The following is a 19,688-nucleotide window of genomic DNA, read 5'->3' as shown; positions in this document are numbered from 1 at the left end:
TTTGAAATTTAATCCTCCTAACTTTATACAGACAGAAATTACAGTACTCTGACAAAAGATGCTTGTCAAAAATGGAACATTCCTTTGATTCCTGCCAGGTGCAAAGACCAAAAAAATTTCAGATCATTCAAGCATTGCTTCATGGCTTCTGCTGCAAGTGAGATTCCTCGAAAGTGGGAAGGAGTTCACAAGGCTCCCATGGGGGTGGGGGAAGCCCTGAGGAGAACAGTTCCAGGAACACCACATCTGTGTGTTTAACTGGTACTGTCTCACTTAATCCTCATGAGGAAATCATTATCTCAACAATTTGGAGATCAGAGTGTGATGATGAACAGGCATCAAGAATATTTCCCAGACTGATAGGTGCAGGGCTGAAAGCCACATCTGCATGAGTGCAAAGGGGGTCTCCATCTCTACAACAGGCTGCTCCCCGACACCTCCAGGGTTCCCTGGGGAAGGCTGCCTCTACTTTCACGCACCTCGGAAGTGTCCTGCAGAGCCCTCTGGAGAACCTTCTTGAGGATTTGTCCCTGTTGCCGCTGCCTAAAGGAGCCAATTGAGGACATAAATGACAGGGTTGGCACAACTGTTAACACAGGACAGGACAACAGTAACCAAGTGAAAATGGCTTGAGGAATTAAATGAAAAACTCTTAATCCAAATTAAGAGGAACCAATTAATGCCATAGGGCAGGCCACAGAGGAGGAAGACCAGCACTGTGAGCATGATGGTCACATACAGTCTGGCCAACAGCAACCTGCATGAGCTGCAGATATCTAGCAGCAGAGCTAGGCTGCACTCAGAGAAAATCACAAAGAAATATATCAGCCACACTGCAGTGAACAAGTCAAATAACTAACACCAGTTATTGTCACCAGGGCTAAACAGAGGAAACAACACTACCCTCCTAGGACACCTAACTCCAGAGCCTGGACCCAAAGCTGACAGGTGTCTGGAACGGTGGCAGCAGTACCAAATGGGCCACAGAACAGACAGGCAGCACTCAGTACTAATGGCACTGAGGATGCCCAGGCTCGCAATGTAGGAAAATACTACCATATTTTTTAAATTGTAGGTGATATCAGAGCGAGAGAAAAGATGCAAGAAGTTGGTTACATTCACCAGGGGCCACATCACATGGCAGCAGAGGAAGAGGACGTTGGCCCCAGCCAGGTTGAGGATATAGACCAGAAGGCATTTCTGCATGAGGAACCCCAGGAGCCAAACACAGCTGAGTTTCCTGCCAGTCCAACCAGGGAAATTGTGAGGATGAGCAAATCCAGGATCAGGATCTCTGGGCCATAACTTGGAGATTCATTACTTCCTTTCTTTGTAGTGAGTTTGGGCTCCCAGGCTGAGACAGTTGCATCCTTGCCCAGAAATAGGCCAGTGGTGCCCCTGTGGACACAGAAGCAGTTGAGTGTCTACAGCTGCTCTATGATTCTTGGGACTGCCCTGATGTTACTATCCTGTAAGAGGTAGAGGGTAACAGAGACTTGCAGAGATTGGGAGAGGACAGGAATCTGAATGCAAAGTAAGCTCTCAGGGACTCTAAAGCCTGCGCTCACCCTACTCCCATACAGGTCCTCTACAGATATGGGAATATTCTATGTCTCCAAACCCCATATTCATAGTCCTAGACCATGTCACTTTCCTAGAGGAAGAAGGAAAAAAGTTTGGGCCGACCTTGTGGAACTGAGGTCAAGCTTTCTTTGTGTCCTGGGACAGGGGTGCCCTCACAAAGACAGAACATTGAAAACCCCAGGCATAACCATGGCCTTGGCAGTGACTGAAAGGGTTCCATTCACCAGGGAATGAGGAGATCATGCTTTGGGTTCATAAAGGGAATATGACCCATTGCTGGGAGACCTGTGGGGATGGCCTGACTTCTTGGTCTCCAAAGAACACAGTAAGTGAGGGAATGCTTTTATGAGTCAGGGAGTGCTTTTATCCCATCCATTGCTGGGTCCCCATTGCCCAGCTCCATGAAGAGAACACAGTACATACTCAACTACTCAACTCAAATGAGGAGCCTAAGGGTAGTCTTTGAGTGAAATGTCAGAGAAACACATTTAAGTGAGATTAATCACCAGAAAATACACATACATATGAGAGATGATCCTTTGCCAGCCTGTGAGAGAGGATTCACTCACAACAGGGAGGACAATAGCAGACAACTGAGTCCTTCTCTACCATTGCCATTTTTAAGCCTCTTCAGTCTCCTTTTACAGATAAGGAGACAGGAGCAGAAAGAGATAGGTTGAAGTTCTCCAAGTCTCAAGCAAACCAGTGGTAGAGTCAAGATTTGAACCCACAAGTCCATATCAAAATCCTTGTCCTCTGTTAAAAAATTTACTTTATTTGCAGAGCAGAGAGACAGAGAGAAGACTGAGACAGACCAACAGGGAGAGAACTTCCATCTGCTGCTTCATTCCCGAATGCCTGCTACAGTCAAGACAGGGCCAATCTGAAGCCAGGAACCCAGAACTCAATCCAAATCTTCCTTATGGGTAGTGGAGATCCAATCATGAACCATCACTTGCTACCTCGAATGATACACATTGATATAAAGCTGGAATTAGCAACAGAGACAGGATTGAGCCCAGGGACTCCAACATGGGATGCAGCCATCCTAAGCAATGCTCTCATTTCTCAATAGCAACCAATATGTACAATTCCCATAATTAATTATTTTAAAAGGTAATATTATAGCTTTGTGTATCAAAACTACCCTTCCTTTCCAAAAAAAGAGATTTATTTATTTATTTGAAAGTCAGAGTTACAAAAATGGAGGGAGAGTCAAAGAAAGGGAGCTCTTCCATTTGCTGGTACTGGGCTAGGTCAAAACCAGAAGTAAGGAACTTCTTCCTGGTCTCCCACAAGGGTAGCAGGGTCCCAAGCACTTGAACCATCTTTCTCTTTCTCTGCTTTTTCCAGGCCATTAGCAGGGAGCTGGATCAGAAGTAGAGCAGCCAGGACATGCACCAGTGCCTATCTGAAAAGCAGGTGTCACGGGCAGGGGCTTTATCCACTAACACCACAATGCCAGCCCCCTACCCTTCCATTTTTGACTTATGAATATTAACAACTGAATATATTGAAATAAAAGATAAGGGACTTGACATATGACACACATTATCTGTCACATTTTCCCTCTCTATCATATTTGTTAATTAGATAACTTTCAGATATCTACAGCCAACCCCTATTGTCAGCAATATCTCCTGTTTCCCTTCTTGTGTCTAGGCTGCAAGCCAAGTTGAGTCACAAGTAACTGAACTATGAAGCATGTAAGGTGATCATAGAAATATGATCTCCCATTTATTTATTTACTCATTAAACACTAATTACTCACTGCCCATAATATGCCCAGCATTGTTGAAGGCATTGAAGACATGAGATGAACAACATAGCAGCTCATGCTCCTTTACCCTCTGGGGGTAACTGAGCAAGCTCCTACAGGGAGTGCATGTGGATAGAGGGGAGTTCTGAGACAGCCATTCCTAGTGCTGTGGTGCAATGGATGATCACACAGCTGTTCCCAGAAACCAGTCCTCCCATTCCACAGAGCAAGTCTCTTATGAAACTTTCATCCCTGAGAACTTCCTCTCAACCTTCTGTGCCCTGGAATCTTATGAGGACTTGTTTTCCCCTAATCAATTAAATGCTGACTATTCCTTTACATAATCATTGTTCAAATGTATACATATAATACTGATGAGCTTCTCATCTTACCACTTTACAGCTCATGTCTCATATTTCCATGGCTGAAGCACATTCTTCAGAACTTCCTTCTCTGAGATTCTGTGAAGTGCTCCTATTTTTCTTCCATAGACATGTCATTGTCTCACCTCCTTGTCCTAAGATTCTTTTCTAGGCATTAAAATGTAAGATTATAGTGACTTTCTTCCAGTCTGCTGAAGATCCAATATCTCATAACAGTCAGACTGGCCATCAGTCAAAGATGTTATTCACTTACAACAATCTGCCTTTTTTTCCTTTAAGAGCATTCTTTCTTCTGTGATATATTGTCACCAAAAAGTGGCTAGGAAGCCTATATTCATAGCATATTGGGGAGTTGTGGGGTTTTCTAGACTTCAGAATTATCATCATTTCATACATCTGGACAATGTTCTGGTCTGATCTCTTCAGATACTGCACAGTGGTTCAGAAAAAAAGCCAGGGTGCTGGCATCTCCATGTGACTTTAGACAAATGCTAGACCTCTGCTATGTTTGGTGTTCTTACCTATAAAAGGAAGATAACATTACTACATGTTTTATAGCTTGTGCAAATTATTGATAAAATTCATGTACATGGTTTAGGACAGGAGCACATGGTAAGTTCCTCATACTTCTTGGTTCTTGTTGTCAGAGAAACACACAAAATATATTGTTGATTATCTCTTTCTAGAAGTATAATTCAACACGTTAAACCTTATTTTTTGATCTTCCATAACTTTTACCTTCTCTTATTTTCCATTTCACTGACTCCTAGGATTCTTTCAATGTGAATTCTTTAGCTTTATCTACCAACTTATTACTCTGTTTTCCACTGTGTCTAGTATCCTGTATATTACATTCATTGAATTTTTTGCTCATTATTTTTACTATTAAAATCAAAACTTCATTTGATTCTTTAAGTTTGCTTGGTTATTTTATTCTCTTGATAATGGATCGTCTTGTCAATTGTTCTTTTTAGTCACTTTGCTTTTAAGTCTGCAATTGTGTTAAGTATTTGTATTATCATTATTCCTTGTCTGATCATTCCAATGTTAAAATATATGCATATCTAGGGCCAGCACTGAATTAAGTCCCAGCTGATCTGCCTCTGATACAGCTCCCTCCTAAAGTGCCTGGGAAGGCTGTGGAGGACAGATCAAGCACTTAGGGTACCTGCCACTCATGCCGGAAACCCACATGGAATTATGGGCTCCTGGCTTCAGCCTGGAGCAGTCCCAGGCATTATAGGCATTTGGATATTGAACCAGTGGTTGGAAGATTTCTCTCATTCCCTCTCTCTCCTCAATAAGTAAACTTTAAAAATTAGAAAAAAGAAATGCACACTACATGCCAGCAGATCCTACGGACATTGAATGCCAATAAAGGAATACTATGAAAAACTTTATGTCCACAAATTTGGTGAAATAGTGAAATGGATCAGTTCTTGAAAGATATATCTGTGAAAACTCACACAAGGAGAGACAGATCATCTGAATGGATCTATGTGAGGGGTCTTCTAAATGTTCATAGGAAAAATGTGTTATTAGGAAAAAATTTGAATGGATTTCAGAAATTTTTGAATCAAAATCAACTTTAACATTTTCTATGAACTTTTTTTTAAAGATTTTATTTATTTATTTGAGAGGTAGAGTTACAGACAATGAGAGGAAGAGACAGAGAGAGAGGTCTTCCCTCCGTTGGTTCACTCTCCAAATGGCCACAACAGCTGGAGCTGCACCAATCCGAAACCAGGAGGCAGGAGCTTCCTCCCGGTCTCCCACACTGGTGCAGGGGCCCAAGGACTTGGTCCATTCCCCATTGCTTTCCCAGGCCACAGCTGAGAGCTGGACCAGAAGAGGAGCAGCCGAGACTAGAACCAGCGCCCATATGGGATGCCGGCACTGCAGGCAGAGGATTAACCCACTGCACCACGGCGGCGGCCCCCTCTATGAACTTTTTGATGGAGATTTATATACATAAAAGAAATTGACTCATTAATTAACAACCTTCTGAAACAGAAACCATAGGCCTACATGATTTCACTGGTGAACTCTGCCAACTATTGAAGAAAAGGAAAAATATCATTCTCTACAACCTTTTCCAGAAAACAGAAACAGGGCAAACACTTCTCATTTTCTAAAAGTACCCTCACACCAATACTAGACAAAGACATTAGTGGGGATAGCATCTAGTTTCTCACCAATGATTGTGATGGTGAGAAATTTTAAATTTTCTATGTTCTATGATGCATTGACATCTTGGGACTTTTCCGATCCGGAAGAAATAGCATCTTCCAGGCCTAGCTAATTACTAGATATCATAAACTACTCCCATAATCATGTCTTTCACATGTAAACCAACTAATAAAAAGTCCATATTCCAACTTCATGATGCTGTTACACATAAGAAAACATTTCCCACCCCTAATAATCCTGGGTGTTAGAACTTCACCAAAACTAAACTACAAAAACATGCTTAAGGGAATTGAAAGACAAGCCATGGACTGGGGTAAACTGTTTGTAACTGAAAAGGGCTGGGATCCAAATCAAAAACATTACTTAAAACTTAACAAGAAGATAGCAGTCAACCCAGTTACCAAATGGACAAAACGGTTCAAAAGATTCCTCATCCAGGAAAGTGCTCAGAAGATAAATAAGCCTGGAAAAATAATGCTCGTCGTGATATGTTGATACAGAATTGCAAGTAAAAAGATGAGACACTACCACACACCAAATAGAATGGCTAACATCCAAAACACTGACAATTCTAATTTCCTGTGAGTGCGTGAAGTAATAGGAACTTCCCCACATTATTGATTGCAATACAAAATGATCCACACTTAAGAAAACAGTCTGGAATCTTCTTATAATACCAAATATAGGCTCATCATAAAAACCAACAACCCTGCACCTAAGTATTTACCCAATGAATTAAAAACTTATGGCCACATAAAACCTGCACATATGTGTTTGTAAGCAATTTTAGTAACAATTGCCAAAACTTGGAAGCAGACACAATTCTTTTCATTAGATGAATGGATAAACTGTGAAACATTCAAAAACTCAGTTGTATTCATTAACAAGAACAAATGAAATACCAAGTTATGAATATAAGCTAGAAGAACACTAAGTGCAACTTGCTAAGAAGGTATTCTGAAAAATGTGTCTACTGTATGATCCCAAAGAAATAAAATACTGGTACAAGCAATCAGAGATCGCAAAATCATCAGTGACTGCCAGCAGTGAGAATAGGTAGGTATTTTGGGTTCACTGAGAATATTCTGTATGTAACTGCAATGGTAGATGTGTGCCATTCTCATTTGTGAAAATCCATTGAACTGCACAATACAAGGGCAAACCATAATGTTAACTATGGAGGTCAGTTTATTAAAATGCATTATACTAGTTCACTAATTTTAACAAATCACATTAATGCAAAAGGCTAACAATAGAAGAAATTGTGTAGGGATTGGGGTAGGAAGAGAGGGTATTTGGGAACCCACTGTACTTAATGTGTTAACATTACTGGAAACTTAAAAATGCAATGAAGTTGTACATTAAGAACTGAATATGCAAAGTATCAATCGGATATTTATAATGCACAAAGCTAATAAAGAGTTTATATTCACCATCTATAACAACTCATGCAAGGGGGTAGGCACTTAGCCTAGCAATTGAAATCCCTCTATCCTGCACTGGAGCACCTAGGATTTACTCCTGACTCCAATTTCCAGCCAATTCAGACACTGAGAGGCAGTGGTGATGGCTCATGTAACTAGGTTTCCACAACTCATGTGAGAGACCTAGATTGCATTCCCAGCTCCTGGCCCCAATCCTGACACTTCCCCAGCTGTAGCAAGCATTTGGGGAATGAACTAGAAGAGGGAAGTGCTTGCTCTCCTCTCTCTCTCTCTCTCTCTCTGTCTCTCTCCCCCTCTCTCTCTCCTCTTTTCAAAAGAATAAAGAAAAGTTTAAAGCTCATACAAATAAGAAATATAAAAGGAATAATAAAAAACTTAAACAGACAACTCAAAAATACACAAATAGCCAATGAACACATGAAAATATGCTGAACTTAATGTAATTAGCAGAGTGAAAGTTAAAAATCAAATTGTGATTTTTAAATCTTTGATTAAGCAAAATTCAGAAATACTAAGGAAAAGTATGGGGTTAACTAGGGAGAAGATATGGGAACAGAAGCAATGGGCAGCAAGCAACCAGAGGCAAGAGCTCCTTCATGCCACAGAAAAGTCATTTGTGGACCATTACACACGGGGGAAGACTCACACCGGGCACAGCTCTCCAAGTGGAGAGAGGATGTGTCCCCCAGTGGGGGTGCAGAGTTGGCATTGAGGCCTGAATACATCCATCATGGGTGCTCTTGGCTTCTGCAGTCTGGTAGGCATGATGGGGAGGTGGAGCTCCTGGACATTTTTTGTCATGACCCTGAACTATGTTTTTAAGTTTGCTAGCCTATATTTTATGTTCCTCAGTAAACTCAAGCATCTATGATGCTTAACCTGCCTGGTGGTGGTTGTTGCTTTTTCCCATTATTGGATTCCCAACCTCCAGTGCATGTCCCTAAGAAAGCTTCCATTGGAATGTCCTTTTTCAAGAGAAGAATCTGCAGATAAGGAGCACAAAAGATTAGCCTGAGATCCCAAGGGCAGGAGCAGACTTAGCCCTGAGCTCCTGGATTCCTGCCCCAGGTTTACCTCTGTTCCACACACATCATTCCTTATTTGTGAGATGCTCCTGAAGTAGCCCCCTGACAGTAGGGACTCCATTTTGGAGTCCTTGAGACTCCAACCCCCCCTCCCCCACCATGAGACTCTGGTCTGAAACTATGGTTTCAAATAGTCAAACAATAGCAGTACACTATATCACCCTTGGCAGAGCACAAAAAACCCCTAGCATGATTGCTCAAGCTTACAAGCACAAAAAGTTGCCCCTGGGTTACCTGGGTTCATAGTGACGATGTGATTTGTCTGTGTCTTACATTAATGTCAAGTCCTAATTGTGAGATTGTAACTGGTATTGTCAAGATTATGATTAATATTAATTTCACTTAGGTTTTAGGTTATGTTGACCCCAGTAACCATATACTCTCTTTTGATTTTATGTACTCTCTTTTGATCTTAGCAACTGTGTATAGCAACCGTGCATAGCAACCGTGTATTCCCCCCTTCCCGGTTTTGCGGGTTTTGCCTTTATAAACCCTAATCTTTGGTTATTCAGGGCTGCTCTGCTCTTGTATAATCAGACAGCCCCAGCATGCTGGATAATCAATAAAGCTTCCCCTTGCTGTTTGCATAAGAGACGTGTCTCTTGGTGACGTTTTTCGGGCGGTCGACTCTAACACTCCCAAGACACATCTTCATGGAGGCACAGAATCTCAGCAAGAGATGATCAGGGGGAGTAGATGCTACTAGATTCCCCCAGTTCCAGTTCTCCTCTCTGTCACATGTGATTCTGAGAGTGTTAGATCAGAGAAATGTCCTGGTTGTCTCCCTTAATGCTAGATGACACCACTTGACCAGGTGCTAGACAATGGGAGGAGAGCAGACACGAGGTTGGCCACTTCTGGGTTGTGGGATTAATAGAAGGAGCATCGAATCCCCTCCCCTCTCCTTTTCTCCATAGGCTGAAATGATGCTGGGACCAGGAGCCATGTGGGAGCGTGAGACTGAGGGGTCTTCTCTCTAGATGTGGGAGGAACACACAAGAAGGAGCCCCGGTGTTTGAATCTTGGATTCACCCCTGAAGGTCCAATAAACTTTCTTATTAAAGTCATTGTTATACAATGATTCTTTTTGGAGCAGTTACAATCATAAACTTACAAAGCTGCTCAGTACCTTTGTACTCCCACCCTTTTTGTTTCAACTGCATGATATTCTCAAAATATTTATGGTGACAGCAAGACCATTTGCACAAAAAATTGCAAGAGATAAGGAGGTACAAACAAACAATGTTGGAAGAGATAGAATGAGAAATGGATCCAATTGTGCTGAGATAAAGCTTTAGGAAAGAAAAACTGTGTGGAGGCTGTGGGAAGATACAAATTTTCTCCACTTCCATCAGGATCTTATGTCCACCCTTCTCTATCCTCATTTGCATCTATGGAGGAGACATCTCTCGGGCTCATTAATGACATTCCTGTCACTCAGTCTCCAGGTTGCTGCAGTGAAAGGGACACGCCAACAGCAGATTGAAGGATGGGGAGAAGCAAGTTGTTTGGTTATTTGTTTTAGCTTCCTGGCTGTCTTTGTATGACTGTGAATCAGCAGTGGCAGTGTCACTCTACCCAAGGTGATGGTCCCTTTCTGGTGGCCCTCTCTGATAGCAACAGGAGAGCCACCATCTTGTAACTTCTTCCCTTCCTCTTCATGTCTAAAAGTGGGAAGAGTTCTTCACCATTCTTTGCCTTTGGGAATGGATTCTTCACTATTTGTAGGATCCCCTTACCCAGCCCATGATTTTGAAAACAATCTCACTGTTGATTTTCTTTTCAATGGCCCCTTTAGAGTATGTCCTGCATTTTTCCTCTATGACAATTAGAGATATAAGGAATACAATGAAAATGAAAACTTTTGAATACCAAGAAAATATGGGAAACCAGAGGTCAAAAACAATTTACTTTCAGGGACTATGACAGCATACTATCAAGCTCTATTTTGTTCTTTAAGTATCTGGGAGTGGGCACTTCGTTGCAGTAGAAGCCACAGCCTGTGACACTAGCATTCCATTTAGAAGTGCCAGTTGGAGTACTCACTATTCTGCCTCTGATCTAACTTCCTGTTACTACTGTGCCTGGGAAAGCAATAGGGAGTGCAGTGGAGGATGGCCCAAGTCCTTGGGCCCTGCACCCGCATGGGAGACCAGGAGAAGTACCTGGCTCCTGGCTTCGGATCAGTGCTATGCGCCAGCTGTGGTGGCCATTGGAGGGTGAACCAACAGCAAAAGGAAGACCCCTTTCTCTCTGTCTCTCTCTCTCACTGTCCACTCTGCCTGTCAAAAAAAAAAAAAAAATGACCCAGGGCTGGTGCCGCGGCTCAATAGGCTAACCTTCTACCTGCGGCGCTGGCACACAGTGTTCTAGTCCTGGTTGGGTCGCCGGATTCTGTCCCGGTTGCCCCTCTTCCAGGCCAGCTCTCTGCTATGGCCCAGGAGTGCAGTGGAGGATGGCCCAAGTGCTTGGACCCTGCACCCGCATGGGAGACCAGGAGAAGCTCCTGGCTCCTGGCTTCAGATCACCGCGATGCGCTGGCCACAGCACGCCTGCCACAGCGGCCATTGGAGGGTGAGCCAACGGCAAAAGGAAGACTTTTCTCTCTCTCTCTCTCTCTCTCTCTCTCTCTCACTGTCCACTCTGCCTGTAAAAAAAAAAAAAAAAAAAAAAAAAAAAAAAAAAAAAAAGATTACCCAGGTATCTGGGCCCCTACCGTCCATGTGGGAGAACATGATGGAGTTCCTGGCTCCTGGCTTTACCCAGAACTAGCTGTTGTGGCAACTTAGACAGTGAAGCAGTGGATGGAAGAACAATATCTCTCTCTCTCCCTATCCCACTTACTCAGCCTTTCAAATAAATAAATGTTTTTAAAGAAATTATTTCTCTCAAAAGTTGCAGATTTGAATGGTTGAAGAGATAGCAACGGTATAGGAAGACAGTGAGAATCTCATTGACCCCATTAGAGTCTCTAACCATCTATGCTATCAGTATCCAAAGGTCCTGACTCTCCCTTATGGGCCCACCCCAAGAGGAATTCTTCATGATATGGAATAAGAGAGGACAGCCAAACTGCCTTTGATGGAAGATGATCCCTGGGCGAACTCTTACCTTAGCACCATTCTTCCTGCTGGAGGTATAGAGTGGAGAAGAAGAGCTCTCCTGGGATTGGCAAACAGCAGAGGATGCTCCTCTACCCTCTGGATGGGGACGTGCCTGCAGGAGCTGGAGGGAGCCCTGGTAAGTGAGTGAGACTTATCAAGATGTTGAACAGCCATGTGGTTTCCTGTTCAGGAACGCTGGAAAATGAGTGTGAGACAAGAAACCTCACGAGATATTTCTCAGCATTTGCCCTTATTCCAACCACTTATCTTAGCCTCTCATCCTCCTGTTCCATCTGATGCTCTCCCTCTGAGGATCCTGGTCAATTTTGTTGCATACTGTGAGCCTGTGCAGAAAATACAGCCACCAATATGAGCTTTCACAGCCAAAGAGCAGTCTCTGGCCTCTTCTGCTTGACCTTCAAGGACCTGTATTTCCTGGCTCACCCATCTTTTAGACTTTAATCACAAGAGTAATGTATGCAAATTAATTGTGTTTAATGAAACTGAAGTGTTTAAAATAAAATGTAAAATTTCTCCAATTTCATTTCTCAATAGCAACCCATGTGTGCAATTCCCATTATTCATTCACTTAGAAGCTAATATAACAGCTTTCATAATGAAACTATACTTCCATATTTGACTTATCAACATTAATAACTGAATATATGGAATCCTCTTATGAAAGATGGCGCACTTAGCACACCAAACATGTTCTCTATCTGGTTTCTCCCTCTAGATCACATTTGCTAACCAGATTATTTTCAGATCATCTAGAGCCAGCCCATATCATCAGCCTTATCACCTATGTTTCCTCTCACATGTCTGTACTGCAGCCAAGGAGAGTTATAAGACACTTAACTCCGGAGCATCTAAAACAATGACAGAAATATAATCTCCTAATTTATTTATTCATTCATTGCACACTACTTACTGTGTGCCTGTGATATTCTCAGTACTACTGCAGGTAATGCAGACACAGTGTGTTGTGAACAACACACAAGCTCATGTCCCTTTACATTCTGGAGGAAGTGGATGAGCTCACACAAAGAGTGTGTTGATGGAGGGGAGCGCTCACCTCTCAGATAGAGGTGCTTTGGTCCAGGGGAGGGTCACCAATTATCCCTAGAAGTCAGCCCTCCTCATCAACACCAGATCCTTAGGAAGATTTAACCCCTGGTAACTTCCACTCAACATACTGTGCCCTGAGACTATGAGCACCTGTTTTTCCCCAACAAATTCAACTCTTATTATTGTTTTACATAGTCTTTGCTCAGATTTATACATAGAACTCCAATGTCCTTGCTCATCTTCCAACTTCACAATTCATATTTTTTTGTCTAAAGCGCATTCTTCAGGGTTTCCCTTTTGAAAATAGCAGGAATGGAGGAAGGAAAGTAATCTCTATTTACGTAAGATGTGATTTTGCATATAGAAAACCCTAATGAATTCACCTCCCCCCAAAAAGGGCTATTTGAGTTTATAAAGAAAATCACAAGACACATTATATAGAAAAACAATGTACAAAAATCAGTTTTATCTCTGTACATTAACAGAGAAGTCTACAAAAATGAAATTAATAAAATGATCCCATTAAAATAACATGAACTATAATAAAAACTTGAGAATAAATTTAAAAATATATAAGACTTGTATATTAAAAACTGTGAAACACCATTGAAATAATTATAAAAAGACCTGAATGAAAAGACACCCCATGGAATGGAATAGACACAATATTATTAAGGTAATAATATCTCCCAAACTGACCTGCTAATTTTACAAGTCCTGTAAAATTTGTAGTTCCACAAATTTCAAAAATGAACAAGTTGATTTTAAATGTCACCTAAAGTTGCAAGGAACCCAGAAAATCCCAAACAGCCTTCATTTCAACTTTCTGATATAGAAACTTACACAAGATATAGTAAGCAAGCATGCATGGTACTGGCATAAGGAGGATCTATAAATCAATGAAATAGAATTGAGAGTCCACAAATAGAGTCATCAAGTATCAATTGATGTTTTTTGTTTGTTTATTTATTTAAAACTCGATTTTATTTATTTTTTTAAATATTTATTTATTTATTTTAAATTCAGAGCTACATAGAGAAAGAAGGAGAGGCAGAGAGAGGGAGAGGTCTTCCATCTGCTGGTTCATTCCCTAGTTGGCCACAACGGCTGGAGATGTGCAGATCCGAAGCCGGGGGCCAAGAGCTGCTTCTGGGTCTCCCACGAGAGTACAGGGGCCCAACGACTTGGGCCATCTTCTACTGCTTTCCCAGGCTATAGCAGAGAGCTGGATTGGAAGTGGAACAGCCAGGACTTGAACCTGCACCCATATGGAATGCCAGCACTGCAGGCAGTGGATTTACCCACTATGCCACAGTGCTGGCCCCCCAACTAATGTTTGACAAAGATTCTAAGGCAATTCACTGGGACAAAGAATTGTCTTTTCAAAAAAAAAAAAATACTGTTGGGACAACTGAATGGTGACATAGAAAAAAAATGACATTGGGTACCTATCTCACATATATACAAAAATTAACTCAATGTGGACCTCAGACATAACATAAGACCAAATCTGTTAAACACTTTGACAGAAACACAGGTGTAAATCCTTGTGATCTCAGGTTAGGCAATGGTCTCCTAGGTATGATATCAAAAGCACAAGTTGTCCAAGAAAGTAAATTGGAATTTATCAACATTAAAAACTTTGGTGCCTCAAAGAGCAATGTAAAGTGAATTAAAAACAACCCACAGAAAGGGAGAAAATATTTGAAAAGTGTGTGTCTGACAAGTATCTGATGTGAAAGACATATAACCCAGTTAAAAAGGGACAAAGGATTTGAATAGGCATTTCTTCAAAGACAAAAGAAAATGTTTCATATGCACGTGGAAAGCTGCTCAGCATCATTAAACAGCAGAGGCACACAAATGAAACACACAATGAGATAGCACTGCACGCTCGTTAGGAAGCCTATATGAGAAACACTGACAATAGCAAGCATTCACAAGGATGTGAAGAAACAGCAAACAACCATTGCTGGTGGCAATGTAACATAGAGCAGCTACTCTGGAAAATAGTTGGACCGTTCCTCAAAATGTTAAATACGGAGTTACCACATGACCTAGGGATTTCACTAAGTGTACACACAAGAGAAACAAAAACACAACACACATTCACATAACATCTTGTGAATATTCATGGTAGCATCAATTACCTTGGCCAAAATGCTCAACAATCCAAGTGTCCATCAATGAATGAATGTGGAGATACACAATGCGGTCTACCCATTCAATGCGACATTCTTCAGCCCTAAAAAGGATTGAAGTACTGCTACAGTGTGGACAAATGTTGGCAACACAGCAAGTAGAAGCATCCAGATATAAGCCACTTAGTTAGGATTTCATGATTTCACTTCTATAAACTGCCCAGAATAAGAGGATCCGTGGAGCCAGCAGGTAGGAGTTTCTCAGGGTCTGGTGGGATGGGGATAGAGAGCAGCTGAAAAGGAGCACAGGTCCTTATTGGGGGCTGAGTGTGTCCTGCATGTGGGCAACAGTGACAATTGCACAACGTTGGGAACACCCAAAAAGCTGCTGCGTTGTAACTTTCTTCCTTATTAAAATGTAATGGTTTGTTTAAAGGATAATGAACTGACATTGAGAGGGAGAGTTAACAGGGGTGGAGGGAAAATTAGCACACCAACACCGTAAAGCAAAGAGTCAGTACAACTTTGAGTCACATTGCTAAAGGAACGAGGTGCCAGCACATTAGTGATTTTTTAAGAGTTTTATTTGAATGGAAGAACAGAGATCTTTCACCTGCTGGGTCACTCTCCAAATGCCTGCAATGGTCAGAGGGCTACAGCCAGGGGGTGGAAACTACACCTTGATTCCCCAGGGGGGCAGCAGGGACCGAACAAGCTAAGCAGTCACGTGCTGCCTCCCAGGAGGAGCAATAGCAGGAAGCTGGAAGAAAGACCTGAGCAGAGCCTGGAACCCAGGCACCCAGCAGGTGGCTTAACCATTGCCCCTTCATACAAGTCTAATATATAAACTTGATTTGCATATTTGCCCGTAGTTTGAAGAATTGACTGTAACCCACTGACGTAGCTTCTCGTGCTTCGGTCTACGCAGCTGATCAAATCCAGTCTCTGTCAATGAGGATAAGTCTCCCTTTCAGAAGCTGAGTACTTTATGATCTTTTCATCGGTTATGACTCTTCAGTCTCCTGTTTCCTCTTTGGCCATCCAGTGGGAATGGAAATGGAGCCCTTTGCTTTTGATGCGCCCTTTCACAGACCCCAGCCTACTCTTAGCTTGCAGTTCCTGCCCCTGTTATGATGCAAGTCTGCTCCTTTAAAAAACTAACTTCCTAAGCTAAGGGGGTGGGAAACCAGGTTCAAGTCCAGCCTCCTACTTTCTCCCACCACCCGGGCATCAGACCCAGGTTTCTGGAGCTCTATAATAGAACCATTGGAATATTCACCAGAATAAAGGAACATATAAAGCTTACAAGGCTAGAATTCCTTTTGTGTGCTTGGGGCTGGGATTGCTAGCAATTTTCCAAAGGGAAACATTGATGTCCAAAGCAGTGTTACTGATCCACCATTTCAGGGCTTGAGGGAAATAATATGCTTTGGGGTTCAAAGTTATGGTCCGTTTGTTAAATCAACAACAGGAGTCACTGTGCACTTACTCCCCATGTAAGATCTCTGTACTATGAGAACAGTAAAACTAGTCTTCAAACAGTACTTTATACTTTGTATGTCTATGTGGGTGCAAAGTGGTGAAATCTTTACTTAGTATAGAGTTGATCTTCTGTATATAAAGATAATTAAAAATGAATCTTTTTTTAAACTTTTATTTAATGAATATAAATTTCCAAAGTACGACTTATGGATTACAATGGCTTCCCCCCCCATACCGTCCTTCCCACCCCCAACCCTCCCCTTTCCCACTCCCTCTCCCCTTCCATTCACATCAAGATTCATTTTCGATTATCTTAATATACAGAAGATCAGCTTAGTATACATTAAGTATGGATTTCAACAGTTTGCTCCCACACAGAAACATAAAGTGAAAAATAATAGATGATTTTTTTTTAAATGATGATGAAATCAGAGCAGACCTATTGTCATGTTTAATCCCAGGGAGAGTCAAGTTGGGAATTGATAATTTCCTTTTTTTTTTTTTTACAGAATGAATCTTAATGAAGAATGGGATGGGAGAGAGAGTAGGAGGTGGGATGGCTTGGTGGTGGGAGTGTGGGTATAGCAGGAAGAACTAACATAATCCAAAAGTTGTAGCTATGAAATTTATATTTATTAAATAAAAGCTTTCTATAAAAAGAAAAAGCCATGGTCTGGGGCCAGTGCTGTGGCGCAGTGGGTCGGGCTGCCACCTGTGGTGCCAGCATCCCATATAGGCACCGGTTCAAGTCCTGGCTGCTCCACTTCAGATCCAGCTCTCTACTATGCCCTGTGAAAGCAGTGGAGGATGACCCAAGTCCTTGGGCCCTTGCACCCATGTGGCTCCTGGCTTCCGATTGGCACAGCTCTGGCCGTTGTGGCCATCTGAGGGGGAGTGAACCAGTAGATGGAACACCTCTCTCTATCTCTCTCTCTCTCTGTCTCTGTCTCTCTCTCTCTCTCTCTCTCTCTCTCTTTGCTTCTCCTTCTCTCTGTGTGTAACTCTGACTTCCAAATAAATAAATAAATCTTAAAAAAAAAAAAAAAAGAAAAGAAACGCTTGGCCCACGTCCGCAGGGTGGGCAGGAGGCTGTGTGAGGAGAGGCTGATCAGGAAGTCCCCGCAATCCCGTCCAACCGACGCGCTCCTCAGCAGTGAGAACCACGTGCTTTCACAGGGTGACTTCCGTGGCGTAGGAAGCAAACCTGTGAAGAAATGGAAACTCGAGGCAGAGAGAATGCGCCACCTGTCCGTAATAATGCAAAACAAATGGAGATGAAATCAGCATTGTGTGGGTGAGAAGGGGAAGACCAACCCAGTGTGCAAAAGTTACAGCATTTAGCAGAAGATAGAAATATTATTTCCAGCTCCTCTCCTAGAAAAAAGAAGAAACAGAGAAAAATACATTGAAAACACTACAAATGAAAATAAGAAATAAAATTGTTAAAATCAGCCACATATAGAAAAAATTTTGATAAAATGAAGTGTACTAAGTTCATTACTTAAAAGACAAAGCGCAAAAATTAAAATAAAAGGGTAGTTTGTACAAAAAAAGACTGGAATCCACAGATTGGGTCTAAAAATATAACGAATGCTTTTTATGTGATGTTAATTTAAATTAGAAAGACACAAAAAGATTAAAAGTAAAAGACAAAAAGATTAAAAGAACCAAAAAAATTAACCAGGCAAATACTAACCATAACAGAGTTAATGTAGCTATATTAACATTATATGGTTATGAGAGCAATACACAAGTTGTTTCATTATTATGCAATGTTAACTGTATTTCCCATATTAGTAGGAAAATATTAAAAACACAATTTTAGGGGCCAGCGCTGTGGCGCAGTGAGTTAAAGCCCTGGCCTGAAATGCCGGCATCCCATATGGGCACCAGTTCTAGTCCCGGCTGCTCCTCTTCCGATCCAGCTCTCTGCTATGGCCTGGGAAAGCAGTAGAAGATGGCCCAAGTCCTTGGGCCCCTGCACCCACGTGGGAGACCCAGAAGAAGCTCCTGGCTCCTGGCTTCAGATTGGCATAGCCATTGCGGTCATCTGGGAAGTGAACCAGTGGATGGAAGACTTCTCTCTCTTGTCTCTACCTCTCTCTGTAACTCTGTCTTTCAAATAAATAAAATGAATCTTTTTAAAAACCACAATTTTTTTGACAGGCAGAGTGGACAGTGAGAGAGAGACAGAGAGAAAGGTCTTCCTTTGCCGTTGGTTCACCCTCCAGTGGCCGCCGCGGCCGGCGCACTGCAGCCGGCGCACCGCGCTGATCCGATGGCAGGAGCCAGGTGCTTCTCCTGGTCTCCCATGGGGTGCAGGGCCCAAGTACTTGGGCCATCCTCCACTGTACTCCCTGGCCACAGCAGAGAGCTGGCCTGGAAGAGGGACAACCGGGACAGAACCGGCGCCCCGACCGGGACTAGAACCCGGTGTGCCGGCGCCGCAAGGCGGAGGATTAGCCTAGTGAGCCACAGCGCCGGCCTAAAAACCACAATTTTAAAACAGATAATTTATAATATAAAATTGTCCTGAGAAATAAGTACATAAATACGTATAAATACATATGACCTGTGTAAAGGAAGAAAAACATTCTTGAATAACACAGAAAAATACCTAAATAAGCACTCGATACAAAGTCTCTCATAGAGTCTCAAACACTAACTGTTAGTGGTTTTCAAATTCCATTGCTAAGCTAAAGTCAAGTGGGGAGCCTGGCCTGAAAGCTTGCTTCACTGATACGCGGCTACTATTAGGTAACCAGAGGAGAAGGCTCTCAGGGATGCTGAAGCAGAAGCAATGAACAGGCTTTTAGCATTTTGTCTTGTGTTGAGAGAAAATGTGACAGTACAGTTTGAGACATGCTCAATCGGACTTGCCCCAAATGGTGGAGTTAGAAATGTGCTGGGAGATCCAATACAATCCCATCAAGGTGGCATGTACCAATGCCATCTCACTAGTCCAAGTGATCGATTTCAGTGCACAATTGATCACACTGATAGGTCTAAGAGTCAAAGGGATCACACAAACAAGACTAGTGTCTGCTAATATTAACTGATGGAATCAAAAAGGGAGAGAACGATCCAACATGGGAAGTGAGATACACAGCAGACTCATAGAAGGGCAGATGTCCTAAACAGCACTCTGGCCTCAGAATCAGCCTTTAAGGCATTCGGATCTGGCTGAAGAGCCCATGAGAGTATTTCAGGCATGGAAAGCCAAGACACTCCGGCCAAAAAAAAAAAAAAAAAAAAAAAAAAAAAAAAAAACCTAAATGAAAGATCTGTGCGAGTGAGATCCCAAGATCCCAGTAGAAAGAATGGGGCCATCAAAGAAGGAGGTACCTTTCTCTGAAGGGAGGAGAGAACTTCCACTTTGACTATGACTTTGTCTGAATAAGATCGAAGTCGGCGAACTCAAATAGCCTTGGCAACTCATGACTAGAG

The 19,688-nt window shown here is 42.2% G+C and overlaps 1 pseudogene; it reads right to left on the bottom strand.

Moving 5' to 3' along the window:
* Window positions 1-413: 413 nt before the first annotated feature.
* LOC100339130 (mas-related G-protein coupled receptor member X2-like) lies at window positions 414-4,905 on the bottom strand (annotated as a pseudogene).
* Window positions 4,906-19,688: the final 14,783 nt, after the last annotated feature.

This window comes from Oryctolagus cuniculus, chromosome 1, assembly GCF_964237555.1.
Source record: "Oryctolagus cuniculus chromosome 1, mOryCun1.1, whole genome shotgun sequence".
Lineage (NCBI taxonomy): Eukaryota > Metazoa > Chordata > Mammalia > Lagomorpha > Leporidae > Oryctolagus > Oryctolagus cuniculus.
The sequence above is the reverse complement of the archived record's forward strand: the minus strand, read 5'-3'. Positions and strand labels throughout refer to the sequence as shown.